The following is a 20,771-nucleotide window of genomic DNA, read 5'->3' as shown; positions in this document are numbered from 1 at the left end:
AGGCCTCCTAGGCCCAGTCTAAAGTCTTTATCTCCCCCACTGCCCACCCAGCCCAAGGTTTTAGAAATTTAAAAAATTATCTAAAAATCATAATTTTTAACATTTAAAAATTATGATTGAAAGAATTTTAAATTATGATTAAAATTTTTGAATTTAACAAATACTAGCTGTAACAAACCTCTTCATATATGAAGCAGAATAAAAAAGGAATCTGTGCCACAGAGCTGGCTTCTCCCTCCATGTAGGCAACAGATTCAACACGTGGTTTTCAAGGCCATCTTGCTTTGTCTGTTTCCTGCTGACCTTCTTTCTGTTCTCTTCTGCACCTTAGAAGTGCTTCAATAACCCTCTTTTATGGTTTTTCTTTTTTTCATTTTCATTACCCTTCGGTGAGCCAGCCCGTTCTCTCTGAATAGATGTTTGTTGAATGAATCAATGGCTCCAGGGCCATTTTACCTCCACGATTTCATTTCCTTCTCAAAACAGCCTCGTGAAATGGTCAGCACAAGGCATGAATTCAAGGAGGGCTCATGTGCAGGAGAAGGTGACTTCTTTTTTCTTTCTGAAATGTCAGAGTGATGTCTTTTGTTCTTCATCCTGAAAAGCCACCCCTTTGCACCCCTGACCCCCAACTCAACCCCAGACAGCAGCAGCTACTCGCCTTGACAGATGGCAGTCATTACCACCACCACTACTACTACCACCACCATCACCATGGAGTAGCTAGGTGGAGTAGTGGCAGAAGCACTGGATTTGGAGGCAAGAAGAACTGAGTTAGAATATTGTCTGACACTTAGGTTGACCAGAGAGGTGGCAAACCACATTACAAACCAACCTCAAAGCACTTTGTGCTCATTTAATGTTGGTACCATAGGTATTACTGTCATCCTTATTTTATAGGTGAGGAGAGAGGAAATAGAGAAATAGAGAGAGGAACTATTTTGTTGAGGATCAACACAACAGATGAGAGACAGAGCTAGGATTTGAACCCATGTCTGCTAGCCCTCAGTCCCACCTTCCCCAGCCTTCTCCCTACTGTCTCCCAGAGGCTTTGAAGAGCAGCTACCTTTTTGCCCTTTTAGTACGTGCTTAGTGTTTGCCCATAGAAACTGGATTGTGGTATCTAAATAATGCAAGTTTCTTTAATGCCTTGAAGCTAACAAAATACTTTGAGCTCAGATGCCTTTGTGTCTGCCTAGAATGTCCAGTCTTCCTTGACCCTTTCCCCAGCCCACCCTCCATTCGCCCTTCATCTGTTGAATTGTTTAAAGTCCAATTTCTCCAGGAAGCCTTCCTTTATTTAACCAAATAAACAAGGGAAAGGAATTAGTATTTATATAGTGCCTACTATGTGCCAGGCATTGTGCTATACACTTGATAAATATCTCATTTGTGGGGCAGATAGATGGCTCAGTTGATTGAGAACCAGACCCAGAGTCAGGAGGTCTTGGGTTCATATCTGACCCTAGACACTTCTTGATTGTGTGTCCCTAGGCTAGAGAGTCAACCCCATTGCCTAGCTCTTACTGCTCTTCTGGCTTGGAACCAATACACACAGTATTGATTCTATGATGGAAGCTAAGGGTTTAATACACACACACACACACATATAAAATCTCACATATATAATTTTATTTGATCCTCACAACAATTTGGGAAAGTACTATTATTATCCTCATTTTACAGCTGAAGAAACTGAGGAAGACAGTGGTTAAGTGACTTGCCCTGGATAAAAACAGCTAGTTAAGTGTCAGAGGATGAATTTGACTTTAGATCTTCCTGACTCTAGGTCTAATTTCCTCACTTAAACTGCATTTTGCACTTTGCCTCCACATTTCTTTTTTTATTTTTAAATTTGAAAATCTTTATTTAATTAATTGATTTAGAGTATTTTCCCATGGTTACATGATTCATATTCTTTTCCTCCCTTCCACCCCATCCCCTCCCATAGCCAATGTGTCTCCACATTTCTGATAGACTTCTAAGAATTATTATAAATTATAATCATTTGTGACTGGGATGTGTCACCTTAGGCAAGTCACTTAGCTTCTGTCTACTTTAGTTTCCTCATCTATAAAACAAGAATAATAATAGCACCCACCTCCTAGGGTTATTGTGGGGATCAAACGAGGAAATATTTGTAAAGCATTTTGTAAACCTTTAAGTACCATATAAGTGCTAGTAATTATATATCTGCTTCTGCTTATACTACTACTACTTCTACTACTAAGACTACCACCACCATTACCACCCACCTACTACTACTGCCACTCTACTACTGCTACCACCATCACCATCACCATCACCATCACCATCACCATCACCATCACCATCACCATCACCATCACCATCACCATCACCATCACCATCACCATCACCACTACTATCATCTCCAGTACTATTATTACTACCTCTGCTACCACTATCACTACCATAATATTTCTACTATTACTCCCCCCATTACCATCACCACTAGTACTACTGTGGCTATTTTTACTACCATCATTACCATTACTACCACACCACCACTATTACTACTACTACTACTCTTATTACTACCACCATCAGCACCAATATTACTACTACTGCTATTATTACCACCATTATCACCACTAATACTCCTCCTTCTCTTATTACTACCACCATCACTATCATCACCAATACTACTTCTAGTATTTTTACTATCACCATCGCCACTATTACCACACCACCACCATTACTCCTCCTCCTCTTCCTCTTATTACCACCACCATCACTATCACCACCAATACTATTGCTACTGTTTTTATTACCACCATCACCACTACTACCATACCACCACCATTATTACTACTACTACCACCACTCATTACTACCACCATCACTACCAGCACCACCACCAGCAGCAGACTGAGTTTTACCTCTTCTGCATCTATTGCCAGCATGTACCTACTTAAGCATCGATTGCCTCTCCATTAGTATACCAGCTCCTGGAAGACAGGAATATTTTGCATTTTCTTTGCATTTCTAAGCACTTGGCATGAGTCCCCAGCCCACAGTAGATGCTTAATAAATGCTGCTTGTTTGATTGACATTCAAGCAGGAATGGTGTCTTTTCTGACCCCCCCTCCCCCTCCCCGGAATAGCAAACCCTAAATCATTTTTTTTTGTTCTCTTGTTCTGTGTTGTATTTTCCTTTGGGTTGTCTTGTGTAGTAGGTCATATAAATATTATTATCTCCATTTAATAGATGAGGAAACTGAGGCTCACGGCAGCCAAACGACTTGCCTATAATCTTAGGAATTTGAACTCAGATCTCCATTCTCCAAGTGTGATGCTCTTTCCTCTCTCTCCTCTTGCTCAATAAATGAATTTGAGTTTATGTAGATCAATTAGCCATCAAAACAATTTGACAAGCTGGGAAAAGAGATTCTTCAATTAGATGCTATCTCCCCAATACCCTTCCCGTCCTCCCTCAGGAGATTACACCTGCGTTATCTCCTGGACGATCCACCTCTCCTTCTGGGGACCCAAATGATCAGATAGTTATAAAAGCCCTGATGTTTGTCCTTGGCCCAAAGAGACCCACAGAGACATTAGCCGCCCCCGGATGAAACATTCCTTACAGCTGGGCATCAGAGGGAGATTTTTACAGCCTGGTTAAAGTGAGCGATTCAGCCCTTCTCCCCACTGCTGGTGATTTACTGGTGCTCTTATGTCCAGAGCCCCTGTGAGCTCCCACTGACTGTCAGGACAAGGTAGCACCTGTTTTTCTGGGGATAACAAGAGACAGCAGATCTATATGATAGAGCCAGCCCTGGCCTTGGGGGTGGGAGAGAGGAGGCTGCCGGAATTGGAATCTCCTTTCTGCTCCTTACTAGGTTGTGACCTTGGATAAGTCACAAGATCCTAGAGTTGGAGATAACAGGGACCCAATTTCAGAGATATGAAGTGACTTGTCTGTGACCACACAGGCAGATATGGGGATAGAACCCAGGTCTCTGCCTCCAAATTCAGGAATCTTTCCACTCAGCCACAATGGTATCACTCCCCATTCTGAATCTTTTTCCTTGGTAAACACAAACAGCTGATATTCACTTTGAGCATGTGCTCTGTTGATATTCGGTAGTCTAAGGATACAAAGAAAAACAATTCCTGCCCTCAAGAAGCATCAAATCTAATAGGAGAATTTAATTTAGTGAATAGATGTGATTTAGAGTTTGTAAAACTTACCTACATTATCTTATTGGATCCTTGTAACAATTCTGCTTGGATGATTTCTGATCCGTTCTGTGAGGAAGGGATTATTGTTATCTGGATTCTACAGATGGGAAAACTGAGACGGTGGAGTGTCAGAGTCAGGATTCAAACTGTAGTCTTTCAGTTCAGTCAGTTTTTTAGTCCCATTTGATTCTTTGTGACCCCAATTGGGGTCTTCTTGGCAAAGAAACTGGAGTCATTTGCCATTTCCTTTTCTAGCTCATTTTACAGATGAGGAAACTGAGGCCAACAGTTGCATTTGGGAGGGAGGAGGTTAAATGACTTGCCCAGGATCACAGAGACCCTCACAAATCTGAGGTCAGATTTGAACTCAGGAAGATGAATCTTCTTGATTCCAGGACTGGCATTCTATGCACTATGGCGCCACCTAACTTCTTTAACCACAAAAACCTGGGTCTTCTTGATTCCAAATTCAGCAGTCCAGGGGCACACTGCTTTGTAAAAAGGCAGGTGTTAGACTAGTCCTGTCTAGCTCTAGAATTTGTTTCCTTCCTTTATAAAAAAGGGAAAATTGGACTTTGTGAATTCTAAACTTCCTTTCCAGTTCTAAGGTCCTATGATTTTATGCCTATCTGCCAGGGGATTATCAGGAGGGAGAAGGAAAGAAATAAGCATTTTTTATAGCTCCCACTATGTGCCAAGGACTTTTTACAAATATAATTTCATTTGATCATCACAACACTCTTGCGACCTATTTTAATCCCTACTTTACATGTGAGGAAACTGAAGCTAAATGACTTACCCAGGGTCATACAGTTAGTAAGTATCTAAGGCTGAATTTGAACTCAGTTCTTCCTAATTCCTAAGCCAGTGTTATCTGTTCTGCCAGCATATGTCTGGCGGTACAATATATTACAATAAAATTAATTAAGCACCTACTATGTGTCAGGGACTATGCTACATGCTAGGGATGCAAATTTAAAATAAAGGACAATCCTCCCCCTCAAGGAGTTTTTAGTATAATGAGAAAAGACAGTACACAAAAGGAAGCTGAAAAGGTTGGGGTTGAGTAGAGGGAACCCCCAAAGGGGCATGCTATTGATGATAATGGCAGAACCAGAACCAAGCAGTGTAGTTGGTAGTAAATGAAGACTAATCTGAGCTTCAGAGCCCTTATTAAAGATAAGCTCTGGGAGTTTTTTTCCTCTCCTGTCCAGCCCTCCAATCAGAGGGACAGAGGCAGCGGAGGCTACTGATGAGGTACTGTGAGTTTCAAAGGTGAAGCAATGCCATGGAGATGAGTTGCCTGGTGGTGATACCTCCTGGGGGTGGGAGGTAAGAAGGAACATGATGGTGATCAAAACCAAGAAATGCCGGGAAATGAAGATGCCTTTTCCTCTCTTCCTTGTCTTTGTTTTTCTTATTCCTTCTTGTAATCTTTTTCCTCTTCCATCCTATCTCCACCTATTGAAATCCTACCAACCTTTATTGACCTCCTCTAGGAAGCTCTTGGGGAAAACTCTAGCTAGGAACTATCCTTCCCTCCTCACAAACTTCAAAGCATGTTGCTTGTATCTCTTTTATGATTCAACTTGTTAATGAGTGGATTGAACATTGGAAAACCTGATTTTATTCCTCTTTTGGACACTTACTATTTATGGGACTCCAGGCAAGTTAATTACCTTCTCTTAGACTCAGTTTCTTCTTCTAGGAAGTGGGGTAATTAATAGCATCTACTTCTCAGGGTTGTTAGGAGGATGAACTTAAATAAAATGTGAAATACTTTGCAAATCTTTAAGTGTCATACACATATGAGCTGATTATTATTATTGCTATCCCCTGTTCTGTCTTATATTTGTATTATTCCAGTGCATGGTACGCTTGTCTTTTCTGCCAGATTGTGAGTTTCAAGGATAGGAATTAGAGGAGAAGAAGACAATCATCCTCAAAGCTAGCAGTCATGGAGAGGTTGTAGAGACAGATCTTAGCTCAATCCAATGGGAAGCTTCCTGATAAATGGAGCTGGCCAAAAGTAGGGTGGGCTTCATTGTGCCAACCCTGGATATAAGGCTTTGAACAGAAGCTGGTTGGCCATTTGCCAGTAATATTGTAGCTGGAGTTTCTGCTCAGGCAAAGGTTGGACTAGATGCCCTCTCAGGCCACTTCTAGCTCTGAGATTTTTTTTTTAATTTTATGATTCTTAGGATACCTGGATTCTGGGATGGAAGAATAGACTGTGGGCAGTAAACCTTGGTGGGGAAAAAGCGGGAACGAAAGCAAAGAGTCGCACTTCAGCAGCTTTGTAAATGCAATAGCTGGACAGCGCCATTTGTTTCTGCTTTGCTCTATGGTCCAGCTGTGCCAAAGCCCTGGGCACAGCTGGGCTGTGGGTTTCTCAGCAATGTCCAGTGCAAGGAGAGCCCAGCTATATGGCTTCTTTCACCTTCACTGGGGAGACTCCATTATAATCCCATGTTAGTTACCTGGTGTAAATACAGTAAAATCCACATCAGATAAATGCAAGCTGCATCAGAAGATTTAAGGCACCTGTTGTGTATTTAAAAGAATTATATCTTGTTTATGGTACAGTATAAAATGCACAAGTGATTTATACAGCAGCTAACCTATTGCTGAGGAAATCTCATTTCAATCATAAATGACAGAAGTTGATTTAAGAATTCATTCTTTAATGGGTCTGCAATGTTCAAATTTAAACTCATTCAATTCATCAGCCAAATATTCAATATGGGCACAAGGAACTCATTTAGGCAAACAGAGACTTTTAATATAAATTTTCCAGGAGATTTCTCCATCGATTCGGCACTTTAGTGCAAAATGATTTGTGCGATACATTCTGGGGGATCAATGCAGGCTGCGTCAATGGCTAATATAAAGCAATCATCGCACCAAGTACAGAGAACATGTCAATGAACTTTGACTTCACATTGAACTGCTTGGTGGTGGAGGGAATCACTCCATCTCTTACCTCTTCAGAGCCCTTCTCTGCTGGGCCATGATAGTCTTCCCCAGGCTTAGGTCAACCAGACTGGATTGGGGTCTGGGAGTCCACTCCCTAGTTCTTGTTGATGTTCGGTTGTTTTTGTCAAGTCCAACTTTTAGTGCTCCCATTTGGAGTTTTCTTGGCAGGAATACTGGAACGGATGGCCATTCCTTTCTCCAATTCATTTTACAGATGAGGAAACTAAGAGAAACAGGGTTAAATGACTTGCCCAAGGTCACACAGCTAAGATACTAGAGTGATTTGCCTTTTTTCTTCTCCAGTTCATTTTACAGATGAGGAAACTAAGAGAAATAGGGTTAAATGACTTGCCCAGGGTCACACAGTGGAGTGGTTTGCATTTTTCTTTTCCAGTTCATTTTACAGATGAAGAAACTGAGGCAAACAGGGCTAATTGACTTGCTCAGGGTTATATAGCTGGTAAGTGTCTGTGTCCAGATTTGAACTCAGTTTTTCCAGTCTCCAAACTCAGTTCTGTCTATTATGCCACCTGACTCCCCAGTTTTACCACTAATTAAGTGAGGACTTTGGTCAAGTCATAAATATGGAAGGTGAGAGGTAGGAAGGTCTTTAGAGAAGATAGGATAATAAGGCCTTATGTCTAGACTTAGAAGGGACCTAAGAGGTTATCTTGGCCAAACTGCACATTTTATAGATGAGGCAACTTACCCTTAGAAAGATTAATAGCAACAACAACAATAATAATTAGGATAATAATCCTGACCCATCCAATAGTGTGTAGAACATTAAAAGAATAATAAGGGGTTATTGTCCCTGGACCATTTCTATCTGAACTCCATTGGAAAAGATAAAAAAATGAGATAATGATTATGATGATAATTTGAATTCCTTACCTTCGATCTTAGAATCAATACTGTGTATTGATTCCAAAGCAGAAGAGTGGCAAGGGCTAGGCAATGGGGGTCAAGTGATTTGTCCGGAATCACATAGCTAGGAAGTGTCTGAGGTCAAATTTGATTCCAGGACCTCCCATCTGTAGACTTGACACTCAACCCACTGAACCATCTAGTTGCCCCTGATAACTGAATTTCTAGAGTTCTTTAAAGTTTTAAAAGTAAACCTTATTTCATTTGATCCTTACAACCACCCTTTGAAGGTGGTTCTTTTGTTGTTCCCATTTTACAGATTAGAAAACTGAGGCTAGGTCACTTAGCTAGTAAGAATCTAAGATGAAGTGTGAATCCAGGGTTTTCCTGCTTTCCCAGTTCAGTGCTCAATTCACTACTCCATGCTGCTTCTGTAGGTAGGATGACCCAAGTAAGTGGGAGAACATTTGCTTTAAACCTTACCTTTGTGGGACTCTTTTTCTTGTACATAAAACTAGGATTAGAATTGAGAGAGACCTTAGAACCTCCTCTGAACTCATCTAGCCCATTTAGCCCATCTAGTACAACCTCAAACTGATGGCTAGAAAGGCTAAGATAATTCTCTAAGACATTATTGATAATAAGGTCAGAATTGGAATTTGAATCTTCCTCCCAATGTAGTACTCTTCCTACTGTACCTAAACTATCAGTGTTTCAATAGACCCTTGAGTTAGAGATGCATGAGTGAAGGACTCAGTGATGTAATGAAGGGGAGTTTTCCTAGTAGGACTGGGCTAAGCCAAGATCTAATTGGATAATCTACACAAACCAATTCTAAACCACGAGAAGAGTAATTTTTGTTGTTGTATTTCAGAAACTATGACCCCATTTAGGGTTTTCTTGGCAAAGTACTAGAGTGGTTTGCCATTTCTTTCTCTAGCTTATTTTACAGATGAGGAAACTGAGGCAAGCAGGGTTAAGTGACTTGCTCAGGGTCACACAGCTAGTGTCTGAGACTGGATTTGAACTCAGGAAGATGAGTCTTCCTGACTCCAGGTCTAGCCTTCTATCCACTGTGCCACTTAGCTGCCCCCTGTTATCCAGGGTAACTTTTTAAAATTGGTGATGCTCATAGCACCCAATGGGCATTAGTACACCTCATCTTTATTACTGAAATAAGGTCAGGCACTGCTCAACAGTGTCACTTAGTTGTGACTTTATATTTATGATTATTAAATTTCATCTCATTTTGTTCTGTGAATTGTCCTTTCCAGCTCAAAATCTATGCTCTCATGGACCTATGGGTCCTCTCATGGGTCTTTCTTATTGGAGATTTCCTTCCAGATTGATTTAGCTTACTTCATTAATCACTACTCTTTAGATGTTGTTATTTGACAACTTTTTAATCCATTTAAATGTACCATCCAATCAACATTTCTCCATCTTTTTCAGAGGGATATGGTGAGGGACTTGGCCAAATATGGAAAAATGAGGCACTTTGCATTCAGACAATTAGTTTTATTGAGGATTTATTAAGGATTAGAAATGTTAAGGATACTATTTTTTTTCTTAAAATTTTATTCATCCCTTTTACTTTTTATTTTAAAAATTAATTAATTAATTTTAAAATATTTTCCCATGGTTCCATGATTCATGTTCTCTCCCTCTTCTCTTCCGTCCCCCTTCCTGGAGCTGGCAAGTAATTCCACTGGGTTATACATGTGTTATTAAGGATACAAAACAAAAGAGGTTAGATTAGATGATATCTCTGAGATGATCTCAATTCTTGAGAATTCTATCACTTTTTCCAGATTACTTGTATTTCCCCTGCAAATAGAACTGGGGGAGGGTTTTTGTCGGAATATCCTTCAGACATGCCTTGAAATCATGTTATTGAAAATTTTTTTTTCAGTGTTTTGGAAAAAGGTTTTATGAAGTTTTATGGAATGCTTTGGAAAAAAGATGGCCTGTTCTTTAAGTTTTTGGATAACAAAAAGCTGTGAGGGATAGCTAACATTAGATGAATGATAAATCAGGATCCAAAAAAGCTCTCAACAGACTAAGATAGTGGGTTGAGTATAATAAGTTGAAATTTAACAGATAAATGTAAAGTCCTACACTTGGGTTCAAAAAATCAATTCCATAAGCATAAAAGGGGTAAGGCATGGTTAGACAGCATTTTCTATGAAAACACAAACCCAATGTGAGTCAACAGTGTGACATGGCAGTACTCAGGATATATTCTTAGATTTGTAACATTCAGAATCAGAAAGTATTGGTTTTGCAATCCTCTACAATTACCAGACCAAAACTGGAGTATGATGTCCAATGCTAGGTGCCCCATTTTAAGAAGGACATTGACAAGTTGGTGAATGCCCAGCAGAGTATGAATCATGGGAGAGGAAGAACAATGGGAAGGCTTAGCATTGAGAACAGAAGACCTAAATGTGAGATACCTGATGATAATTTTTATATATTTTCACAAGGAAGATCTACTCAACCAGTTCTGCTTGGCCCCAGAGTGGCTGACCATTTCCTCTCTTATATAGAGAAAAACTTTCTAATGATCAGAGTTGTTTAGAAGTGAAATTATCTTCCTCATGAGGTGATTAGTTCTTCATCACTGTAGGTCTTCAAAAGGATTCTGGATAATCACTTGGGGATACTGTATAAGGAATTCCCACTGAGGGAGGGGTTGGATCAGAAAACCTAGGAGGTCCTTTCCTTTTCTGAGATTTTCTACTGCTCTGTTTTAGACAGAGACTCCTGCCTTGTGCTGGATGAGGTTGTAGCAGTGAGTCTCAATGCCCATATTGATTTCATTTCCAAATTATTAATCAACTTCACAGCTGAACAGAAATATTGTATTGTTCAGCTCAGGCAGATCAGAATGGTTTTGCCTCTGGCTACAAGTACAGGAGGCTGATGAAGGACAAAGGTGATAAATGGTGCATGAGCTGGGAGGCTGAGTTCTGTGACTCTCAGTGGGGTGACAGGAGGTAAATAGGGAAGAGGCTTTCAGTGTAGGGGATGGACAGTTTCCTGTCCAGCCTGGCTCAGTGAGTCAGGTGGAGGTGTATGAGGAAGAAGATTCAGTAACATTCAATGGAATGAATGGTTTCTTTGGGGTCTCTCAGAATGTAGGCACTGTGATAAGTACTAGGGAAAAAAAGATAACAACAAAATAGTCCTTGACCTCAAAGAGCTTACATTCAACTGAGGAGGTGGTGATGGTGGTGGTTTATAATATCGATACAAGATAATTTGAAGGGGGAAGGAGCTACTAGGGTTGGGAGCTGGGATGGTGAAAGCTACTTACTACAAGTGAGTTTTGAATTCTAAGAAGTGAGCTAGGGATTCTAAGAAGAGGAGATGAGTAGGGAGGATATTCCAGGTATTAGGGATAGCCTGGGCAAAGACACAGAACCAGGAGATGGGATTTCGAGTTTAAGAAGCGTTTGACTGACATATAAAGTTTGTGAAGGGAGGAATAGGAAATGTCTGAAAAGGCAGGGGAGTACCAAATTGTTTGGGCTTTAAATACCAGGCAGAGGAGTTCATATTTTATCCTAGAAGCTATAAGGAGCTACAAAATAAAAAAAAATTAATCAGGGAGTGACATAGTCAGACTTGTATTTTAGAAAGTGTAACTTGGCAGATTTGTGGAGGATGGGTTGATGAAGGGAGACTGGAAACAGAGGGAAACTGATTAGAAGGCTGTCGTGCCAATCCAAGTGGAGAGATGATGAAGACTTGATCTAGGAGAGTGGATCCACTTGAGTGGAGAGAAGAGGACAGGTATGAGAGAGTCTATTGTTGTTTGGTCATTTTTCAGGCTTCTGATGACCCCATTTGAACTTTTCTTGATAAAGATCCTGGAGTGGTTCATCATTTTCTTCTCCAGCTCTTTTTATAGATGAGGAAACTGAGGCAAGCAGAGTTAAGTGCCTTGCTCAGGGTCACATAGCTAGGAAGTATCTAAGGCCAGATTCGAATTCAAGAAGATGAGTTTTCCTGATTATCAGCCTGGCATTCTACCCAGTGCCATGTGGCTGCCCAATAGACAAGGAAATGTGAAGGTGAATAAAGATACAGAGATGACTGCAAGACGATGACTCTGGGTGACTGGAGGGATACTGATGCTTTCAAATAAAAAATAAAGAAACTTGGAGGTGGGTCTGGTTTAAGGGGTAAGCAAATGAGTAATGTGTTGGATATGCTAAGTCTGAGGTGCCCCAGGGACATGCAGGTGGAGAAGTTCAGCAGGTGCTGGCAGGGCATGGCTGGCATTCAGGAGAGAGATCTGGGTTAAGTATCTGGAGAAGAGATGTGGGGGTCAGACAAGTGAACTTCCAGGAGCAGATGAAATCACTAAGAGAAAAGCTCTGGCAAGAGCCTGGAACAGAATCTCAGGGGCCACCCACATTTCACATGTGGCAGGTACATGATGACCTAGCAAAGGAGACAAAGAAGGAACAGGCTGGCAGAGAGGAGAAAGGAGAACATTGGGCAGATGCACGCATCCATATCCCAGGTAAAGGCAATTAGGTAGCTTAGTGGAGGGTGCTGGGCTTGCTATCAGGAACCCCTGCCTTAGGCAGGTTATTAGCTGGGTGACTTTGGGCAAAGCCCTTCCCCTTTCTCTGCCTGTTGCCTCTTCTCCAAAATTACAGCATTTACCTTCCACAGTTGTTATGAGGATCACATAAAATCATACATAAATATGGGATGGCTCTCTGGGTGGTGGAGGGGGAAGGAAGATGCTAAGGAGGCAGAAACTCAGAATCTGGATCTGGACCCACATTCCCACTCCTCTTTCTGGGGTCTTTCTAAGTGAAGTATATGAGTTCAGGGGACCTCTTTTTGAATCTTTCGCAGGAAGGGAAAATAAGCTAAGGATGGGAGAAAAAAACCCACTAGAGCTTTGCCTCTAATATGATGAGTCCTTTCTCTGTTTCTTTAATAAACCCATTTCATATTTATTACTTTGGAAGCCTGATGCTTGCAAGAGCCTAGAGGTTTTTAGAGAGACATGATTCAGATTATGTTGTTCCAGGGAAAGATTTATCATTGGAAACAATAAACCATAGAGATTATTAGTCTGTCAGTCAATAAACATTTATTAGGCACCTACTATTTACCAGGCACTGCATTATTATAACACCCCCTCTCAAACTGCCAGTATTGAACTAGTTCTCTCTAACAGAGGTGGGGAGGGTCCTAAGAGCTCCAATGCCCTTAATCCACAATCTATTTCTTTGTAACTCCATTCATCGTCCTTAGTTCTGCCTTTAAGGCCAAGCACAATAAAGCTAACCCCTCTTCCAGTAGACAATACTTTAAATACTTGAAGATAATGAATGTGTCCTTCCCCTGTTCTCTCTTCTCCAGACTAAGTATTTTTCCAACCAATCCTCATAACCATTCCTTAGTCCCATTTTGTAACGCTTTAAATTCTAACTCCCATTTAAAAAAATCTCTTTTTTACTATCTATTTCACCCCCACTAAACTCTAACTAAAGAAATGCATTAAAAAAGCTATGTGCAAACCCCCACATCATTCCAATTTCTATACCCTGTAAGGTTACAAAGCAATTTTTTTTCACAACCACCTCACAAGGGAAGCTGTTCAAGAATTTTTCTAACCATGTTATTAATGGAACTGAAGCTTGAAAGGGTGGGGAGGATCGTGTTCAAGGTCACACAGCTAATGAGTAAAGAAATAGTGGGGTCAGAATTAGAACCCAGTTCTTTGGCCATCAAGCACATGGATCTTGTCCCTACCTGGAACTCTAGGTTTTTTTTTTTTTTAACCCTTACCTTCCGTCTTAGAGTCAATACTGTATATTGGCTCCAAAGCAGAAGAGTGGTAAGGGCTAGGCAATGGGGGTCAAGTGACTTGCCCAGGGTCACACAGCTTGGAACTCTAGGTTCTAAAGAGTCCAGAACAGATACTGATGGAGAACGACTGCATGGCCACATTGCCAGGTAATAGAGCTCCCAACAGGTATCCCAGGTGATTCTCCTTTAATTCTAAAGTCCTCTGATATAGGTCCCCCAGCTAGGTGCTCTTGTTTTTTAATTTATCAAGCTTTGATCTCAGTGTAAATTTTTTACTTAAATAAAAAGGAAGCATAGTCTCCAGTCTTCAAGAATGGAACAAATATACCTTTCTATTAAAAAAAAATAGCCTGGACTTTGAGGAGAGCCAGGTTCCTGCAGCCTCATAAAAGCGACCTTGATAGGGGATACTTTGGTTGTAAATTCTCATTTCTGTGTCCAGCCACCTCTTTTTAGCACCGAATCAATTCACATTTCCAATAACAGTCTCTTGTTTCCTGTTGAGTGAAACTTTTTTTTTTTAAAGATACAGCCAAGGAGTATCTGTTAAGATATTTTCAACTGGATTACCCTGAGCTGGAACTGTTTACTCACTATTGGATGGGAGGAAAGAATAAATAAGGGGAAACCAAAGGGCAGCTAGGTGTTGCAGTGAACTGAGTGCTGAGCTTGGAGTCAAGAAGACCTGAGTCCAAGTCCAGCCTCAGATACTAGCTATATGACCCCAGGCAAGTCACTTAACCCAGGTTGCCTCAGTTTCCTTATTTGTAAAATGAGCTGGAGACGGAAATGGCAAACCACTCCAGTATCTCAGCCAAGAAAACCCCCAATGGGGTCATGATCAGTTAAGACACCACTGAAAAATGACTGGACAACAACTGACAGTAGGGGGCAGGAAAAACCTTTTTTGTCATTTATTCGACTGCTATTTATTGAGTGTTTATTCTTTCCTGGGTCCTATGCTCAGCACAGTGGGGGTGGGAAGTCATGGAAGTGGAGTGGAGGTATGTTTAAAAAAAAAAAAAGAATAACCTTACCGGACACATGCTCAGGAACTCAATGTCTAGGTCAATGATTCTTAGATTCTTAACCTGGGGGCTTTGAGCTATTATTATTATTATTTTTTTTTTCATTTTTAAAGACTAGTTCTCTGTATTTCCCTGAAACTGGAAACACAGTGTCCACTCAGGAGCTCAGTCCCACTGATGATCTGCATGGAAGCTTTGACCTGTTCTGTTTTTGATCTGGGCTGCTCTGTCTCTTTTTAGGCAGCCCCAGCCACCTGGAACCTTCTACGCCCAGGGACTCAGCATAGTGATGCTGCTCTTAGTGCCTTTAGCCGTGTTGCAGCTCAGAACTCCTGAGCTCAAGTGATCCCCAGCCCCAGATTCCCCAGCAGTGGGGATTATAGGAGTGCCTGGACATCACGAATGAAAGAAAAACCCAACCCACTGGAAGTGGTTTCCCTTGTAATCTTATGAATTTAGTTTCATGAGGGTCCATAGGCTTTGCCCAGATGACAGAGGAGCCCAGGATACACAGAAAAGTTTAAGAGTTCTTGATCTAGGAAGTGTGGTATTGTGCAAAGGGCACCAAACAGTGGAATCAGGAGGCTTCAAAGCTCAGAATCGGAACTGTACAAATGGTCTGCCTTTGGCTATCATGGCCACCTCTTTATTGGAGATCTTAACCCAAAGGCTGGGCTGCTGTCCAAATTTCTTCACTGTGCCCATGGACCAAAAACCCTTCCTATGACTTCAGTTTTCTCTTCTGTAAAATGGGGATAATGATACAAAATGCAGGAACATGGTAAAGAATATTTCATTAAGTTTGAAGAGTCATAGAAAATAAGGACTAGTAGATTTTTGAGAGAGATAAGAAATAGACACGAATAGAAGGCATGATATAATCATTGGGATGCCAGTTAAAAGGGAATGCCATCTCAGGGTCTATGAAGGGATAGGCAATATGTATATATATATATATATACATATATATATATATATGAAACAGTTGATACTCTGGAACTGAAGTCCTGTCTCTGAAATGTATCATCTATGTGACCCTGGGCAAGTCACTTATCTCTTAGTGCTTTGTGCAATAGTCAGTACCATGGAAAGAATGCTAGATCTGGAGTCAGGAAGACCTGAGTTTAAATCATAACTGCCACCTGTTACAGATGTGACTCAGGGCAAATCACACATTCTCTCTTTGAGAATGATATCAGAAGCTTTTTAAGGAGCTCAGTTTTCTCATCTGTAAAATGAGGAGATTGGATTTAGTGGCCTCTGATCTCATTTCCGTTGTACATCTGTGATCCTATAAATTACAGATGAATTGTGGATCTCTATTGGTTGAAGGGAGGAGCGGGAGGAATTCCCGACTTTAATGAGATTGATGAGATCAGACCAAACTTCTTTCCTGCTCAGGCTGTCCCTGGAGTACAAGTGTTCAAGCTTGTGCACCATATTTTAGAAAATATAGATAACGTTGGAATATATACAGAAAGAAGTGACCAGAATAGAGAAAAGACTGGAAAACAAGCTTTATTAAGAGCTGTTGAAGTATCATGGGATATTTAGCTTAGACAACAGATGATTGAGAGGGCACTGGATACTGATTTTCCAGTCTTTGAAGATCTTTTAAAAATTTCATTTAAAAAACCCTTATCTTCTCTCTTTTTCTTTAAAAAACCCCAACAACTTTACCTTTTGTCTTAGAACCAATACCATGTATTGGTTCTAAGGAAGAAAAGTGGTAAGGGCTAGGCAATGGGGGTTAAGTGACTTGCCTAGGGTCACACAGCTAGGAAGTATCTGAGACCAGATTTAAATGCAGGACCTCCTGCCTCCTGCCTTGGTTCTCAAGCTATTGAACCATCTAGCTTCCACTACCCCATAGTTTATTTTTATTTAAAAAATATTTTCCCACATTTCCATGACTCATTTTCTTTCCCTCCCTTCTTCCCTTCCTGATCCTGGAGCCAACAAACCCTTCCATTGTGTTACACAAATGTTAATATTATACCTTTTTCCATATTATTCATTTTTTCAGTAGAACATCTTTTAATATTTTTTTTTGTTTTATTTTGGACTACATAGTTTTTTTTAAATGTTGTGCCCATCATTAAACTTTGCCCTCCTTAAGGTCATGGAATTTCGTCTTTTGTCTTTCTTTATATTCCCAGCAATTATTCACGGTTTGGCACATAGTAAGTGCCACATAAATGTTAGTTATTATTATGAATCTTGCCCTGACTCTAGCCCTCTCTCTCTTTCATTTCTGATTTCCTGTAGATTAGCATTTCCATGTTGTTTTCTGCCTTTCATTCTTCCATTTTGAGCCAGGTGGTCCCGCCATTTCCCCTTTTCTTGCAGTCAGTATCCCCATCTATAAACAACAATAATTATTTAATTGGGAAATTTTATTTAGTTAATTTAATTAATTAGTTAAATTAGAATACTTTTTCATGGTTACAAGATTCATGTTCTTTGCCTCCCTTCCCTCACCCCCTCCTATAGCCGACACACAATTCCACTGGGTTTTACATGTGTCATTGATCAATAGTTCCATATTATTGATATTTGCACTAGGGTGATTGTTTAGAGTCTACAGCCCCAATCATATCCCCATTGAACCATGTGTTTGAGCAAATGTTTTTCTTCTGTGTGTCTGCTCCCACAGTTCTTCCTCTGGATGTGGATAGTGTTCTTTCTCATAAGTCCCTCAGAATTGTCCGGGATCATTGCATTGCTGCTACTAGAGAAGTCCATTACATTTGATTGTACCACAGTGTATCAGTCTCTGTGTACAATGTTCTCCTGGTTCTGCTCCTTTTACTCTGCATCAACATTTAATATCTTTTAAAAAAGATCTGGGGCATGTAGGTGGCTCATAGATGGGAGGTTCTGCATTCAAATCTGGTCTCAAACACTTCCCAGCTGTGTGACCCTGGGTAAGTCACTTGACCCCCATTGCCTAGCCCTTACCACTCTTCTGCCTTGGAACCAACACACAGTATTGATTCTAAGATGGAAGATAAGGTTTTTTTTTTAAAAAGCAGGCAAACAAATTAGCCAGGGCTGTCATTTAAGGTCTAATAGCTAGTGAGATAATTTATTGGCTCCAATGCTTCGAGTAAGGAGATGTTGACCATGTGGCTCTTGCCCAATGGTGGGATGCATTTGCTATATGACAATTGGTTTTCCATCACTGTAAAATAAGAAGGCAAACTAGGTAGCCTTTAAGATTCCTCCCAGGTCTAAGATTCTGTCTTCCATGTTCTAGCTTTAATGCTCGTCCCAATTTTCTAAGTCCCTTTCCAATTCAATCATTCCATGTTCTATTTTCTAAGGTCTCCACTAGTTTGGATGTTCTATGTTCAAAGGTCTCTTCTAGTTCTAACATTTCATGTTCAATGGTCTAAGAATAAATTCTATGCTCTCAGGTCCTTTCAAGCCCTGACATTCTATGTTCTCTTTTTCAGGATTCCTTCTTGCTCTGACAATCTATGTTCTAAGATTCCTTCCAGTTTGGGCATTCATTCCATGTCCTATGTTGCAAAGTCTAACATATTGTTAGTCTCTCAAGTCCTATATTCTAGAGTCCTGTCCAGCTCTGATTTCCCAAGATCCCTTTTATTTCTAGCATTCTGGGTCCTATCTTCTAAGGTCCCTTCCAGTTCAGAGAATCTATGATTCTCTAGAATAATCAGAAATCTCTTTTGACAGCTCAGACCAACTCTATCTGTAATAAGATTGTTCATATGAAAAGGGAATTCCCCGGACCCTCTTCTGTGGACAGATCCCCACTGTCTGAAGGGGATGGAGGTTAGTGGCCAAAATCCAGACTGACGAAGAAAAATATAGGGGGAAAGTAGCTCTGGTTCCCCAGCTGCTGGCTGGTTGGCTGGTCGACTGGTCGGTCAGCCTGCGGAAAATGATGTGTGAGCAGCGCGGATGATGAATTGGGTTTGTTTAAGCGATCATTACATTGTACTTTTTTATGGCCTCAGTATTTATAACACTTAGAGTTGATTGAGTAATGCAGGCTGCCTGGCCTTCCCTGTTGGTCAGTGGGGTTGACGGCTCCTGACAGCCAACATGAAGATATTACTGCTCTCAGACTGGCCCGGGATGTCGGGGTAATCTGCAGCAATCTGGTGCCTGCTCTAGTGTGTAATATGCGATGGAAAACTTTCCCTCCGAACGTGAGTGACTGCAGGTAGGAGCGATCGCCAAGATCATGGCTGGACACTGGGATAAACTGGGTAAATCAAATCCTGGGGCGAGGTGACTTCTCAGGGCAAAGCTGGGGGAATCTTCTGGACTTTCCTTTATCTGAATCAATATTAATATTAATGATTGCCTACATTATTAATTATTAATAATAATATCGATGGCTCCATTCATATAGTGCCTCCTACTTTATTAGTAATAGACTGTGTGGAGCCTTTACCACTTATTAATTAAGAGACAGGCAAAGCATTTACTGTCTCTTGTCATATACTGACTGGGCACAAGTGTTAGTAGCCTTGGAGGTGATGACAAGGAAGCAAGATTTGAAGGATGATGTGAAAGCTGACCTGTTAGAATGGAGGGACCTTGGGGTGGACTCTACGTGCTCAGAAGAGAGGCAACATGGCTGAAATTGATTAATAATAACAATCCATGTTCATGTGATACTTAACAGTTTACTATTATTATGAAATTGACTTATTGACATATAATATATAATATTGAATTAACATTCGAACAGAGCCAATAATAATAATAAGCAGTCAAGGTATAGTGGAGAGTGGCTGTCCAGCCATTTCAGTTGTGTCTCACTTTTTGTGACCCCATTTAGGGTTTTCATGACAAAGATTCTGGACTGGTTTGCCATTTTCTTCTCCAGCTCATTTTACAGAGAAGGAAACTGAGGCAAACAGAATTAAATGACTTGTCTAGGGTCACAGAATTGGTAAATGTCTGAGGTCAAATTTGAACTCAGGTCTTCCTGAATCCAGACCCAGTGCTCCATCTACTGATGAGCTTGCTGTCCTCTAAAACTCTCAGATCTTTTAAAAACTGTTGTCAAGCCATGTCTCCCTCAAATCCTGTATTTGTAGAGTTGATTTTATTCATCCCAAGTATAAGACTTAATATTTATCTTAACTGAATTTTATCTTGTAAAATTTATCCCAAACTCTGAACTGTCAGGATCTTTTTGGATCCTCACTCTGGCTTTATTTTACTTGGAAATTTGCTGAGTATACCACCTATATCATTAACTGTATCACTGATAAAAATGAAAAATGGGCCAAGGCCACATGCAGATCCCTGACACCTTGTACTAGAGACCAACTTGATTATGAATCATTAGCAACTAACTTGGAATCCAGTTACTCTAGTGGTTTCCAATTCATTTCCAGACTTTGTATTATCTTCTAATGCATAATTTTCTATCTTCTCTGCAAGACTAGTATGAATTAAGCTTTCAAATGCTTGGCTAAAATCTCCTTAAACTCTATCTACAGCCTTCTTCTGGTCTATTCATTTTATAACCTGTTAAAAAAGGAAATAAAATGAGTCTGGCATGACCCATTCTTGATGAAACCATGATGGCTCTTTGTAATCACCGTTTCCCCTTCTAGATGTTTATTAGCCATATCTTTAATTATTCTTTCTTTATTTTCCACAAGAATTGAAGCCAAACCCACTGGCCTATAATCTGTAAACTGTTCTCCCCTTTCCTTTTTAAAATGGGGATATTTGTCCTCCACTTTGGAGACACTGCCCCTATTCCTCTCAGTCTTTCAAGGATCACATCTACTGTCTCTCTAATTACAACCACTTGTTCTTTCAATACTGGCAGTTGGAGTTCATCTTGGCCAAGTGACTTAA

The sequence above is a fragment of the Monodelphis domestica genome, chromosome 6 (assembly GCF_027887165.1).
Source record: "Monodelphis domestica isolate mMonDom1 chromosome 6, mMonDom1.pri, whole genome shotgun sequence".
In the NCBI taxonomy this organism is placed as follows: Eukaryota; Metazoa; Chordata; class Mammalia; order Didelphimorphia; family Didelphidae; genus Monodelphis; species Monodelphis domestica.
This window is presented reverse-complemented; position numbering follows the sequence as displayed.